This window comes from Trachinotus anak, unplaced genomic scaffold (genome assembly GCF_046630095.1).
Source record: "Trachinotus anak isolate AG129_WGS33_773 ecotype Australia unplaced genomic scaffold, CSIRO_AGI_Tana_v1 ptg000106l, whole genome shotgun sequence".
NCBI lineage: Eukaryota > Metazoa > Chordata > Actinopteri > Carangiformes > Carangidae > Trachinotus > Trachinotus anak.
In genome coordinates, this window is record NW_027273957.1 from 20001 (window position 1) to 22500 (window position 2500).

Below are 2500 nucleotides of genomic sequence, written 5' to 3' on the forward strand. Positions count from 1 at the left end.
AAGCTGGGCCGTGAGCCTGGCCCCTGGAGCTCTGATACAGGGGAGAGAGGCATGTGTGTGTGTGTGGCTGTGGAGGTCCTGTGGAGGTGCTGTGTGGGCCTTTAATATCACAGGGGGAGAAGCTGGGCCATGAGCCTGGCCCCTGGAGCTCTGATACAGGGGAGAGAAGCATGTGTGTGTGGCTGTGGAGGTCCTGTGGAGGTGCTGTGTGGCCCTTTAATATCACAGGGCCAGTGGCTGGGTGATATGCCTGGCTCCTGGAGCTCTGACACAGGGGGAGAGAGGCATGGATGTGTGGCTGTGGAGGTCCTGTGGAGGTGCTGTGTGGGCCTTTAATATCACAGGGGGAGAAGCTGGGCCATGAGCCTGGCTCCTGGAGCTCTGATACAGGGGAGAGAGGCATGTGTGTGTGGCTGTGGAGGTCCTGTGGAGGTGCTGTGTGGCCCTTTAATGTCACAGGGCCAGTGGCTGGGTGATATGCCTGGGTGCTGGAGCTCTGACACAGGGGCAGAGAGGCATGTGTGTGTGGCTGTGGAGGTCCTGTGGAGGTGCTGTGTGGGCCTTTAATATCACAGGGGGAGAAGCTGGGCCATGAGCCTGGCCCCTGGAGCTCTGATACAGGGGAGAGAGGCATGTGTGTGTGTGGCTGTGGAGGTCCTGTGGAGGTGCTGTGTGGGCCTTTAATATCACAGGGGGAGAAGCTGGGCCATGAGCCTGGCCCCTGGAGCTCTGATACAGGGGAGAGAAGCATGTGTGTGTGGCTGTGGAGGTCCTGTGGAGGTGCTGTGTGGGCCTTTAATATCACAGGGGGAGAAGCTGGGCCGTGAGCCTGGCCCCTGGAGCTCTGATACAGGGGAGAGAGGCATGTGTGTGTGTGTGGCTGTGGAGGTCCTGTGGAGGTGCTGTGTGGGCCTTTAATATCACAGGGGGAGAAGCTGGGCCATGAGCCTGGCCCCTGGAGCTCTGATACAGGGGAGAGAAGCATGTGTGTGTGGCTGTGGAGGTCCTGTGGAGGTGCTGTGTGGCCCTTTAATATCACAGGGCCAGTGGCTGGGTGATATGCCTGGCTCCTGGAGCTCTGACACAGGGGGAGAGAGGCATGGATGTGTGGCTGTGGAGGTCCTGTGGAGGTGCTGTGTGGGCCTTTAATATCACAGGGGGAGAAGCTGGGCCATGAGCCTGGCTCCTGGAGCTCTGATACAGGGGAGAGAGGCATGTGTGTGTGGCTGTGGAGGTCCTGTGGAGGTGCTGTGTGGCCCTTTAATGTCACAGGGCCAGTGGCTGGGTGATATGCCTGGGTGCTGGAGCTCTGACACAGGGGCAGAGAGGCATGTGGTGTGGCTGTGGAGGTCCTGTGGAGGTGCTGTGTGGGCCTTTAATATCACAGGGGGAGAAGCTGGGCCATGAGCCTGGCCCCTGGAGCTCTGATACAGGGGAGAGAGGCATGTGTGTGTGTGGCTGTGGAGGTCCTGTGGAGGTGCTGTGTGGGCCTTTAATATCACAGGGGGAGAAGCTGGGCCATGAGCCTGGCCCCTGGAGCTCTGATACAGGGGAGAGAAGCATGTGTGTGTGGCTGTGGAGGTCCTGTGGAGGTGCTGTGTGGCCCTTTAATATCACAGGGCCAGTGGCTGGGTGATATGCCTGGCTCCTGGAGCTCTGATACAGGGGAGAGAGGCATGTGTGTGTGGCTGTGGAGGTCCTGTGGAGGTGCTGTGTGGGCCTTTAATATCACAGGGGGAGAAGCTGGGCCATGAGCCTGGCCCCTGGAGCTCTGATACAGGGGAGAGAGGCATGTGTGTGTGGCTGTGGAGGTCCTGTGTGGCCCTTTAATGTCACAGGGCCAGTGGCTGGGTGATATGCCTGGGTGCTGGAGCTCTGACACAGGGGGAGAGAGGCATGTGTGTGTGGCTGTGGAGGTCCTGTGGAGGTGCTGTGTGGCCCTTTAATGTCACAGGGCCAGTGGCTGGGTGATATGCCTGGCTCCTGGAGCTCTGACACAGGGGAGAGAGGCATGTGTGTGTGTGGCTGTGGAGGTCCTGTGGAGGTGCTGTGTGGGCCTTTAATATCACAGGGGGAGAAGCTGGGCCATGAGCCTGGCCCCTGGAGCTCTGATACAGGGGAGAGAAGCATGTGTGTGTGGCTGTGGAGGTGCTGTGTGGCCCTTTAATGTCACAGGCCCAGTGGCTGGGTGATCTGCCTGGGTGCTGGAGCTCTGACACAGGGGCAGAGAGGCATGTGTGTGTGTGTGTGTGTGGCTGTGGAGGTCCTGTGGAGGTGCTGTGTGGGCCTTTAATATCACAGGGGGAGAAGCTGGGCCATGAGCCTGGCCCCTGGAGCTCTGATACAGGGGGAGCATGGATGTGGCTTTGGAGAAGGCAAATATCTAGAGTCTCCGCTCCACTCCCCTCTTTACCTTCCTCGGTGTAAAACTTTGACCGCCAGTTTTTCAAAGTCTTACACCGAGGAAGGTAAAGAGGGGGACCGGTCGGCGAAACTAGAA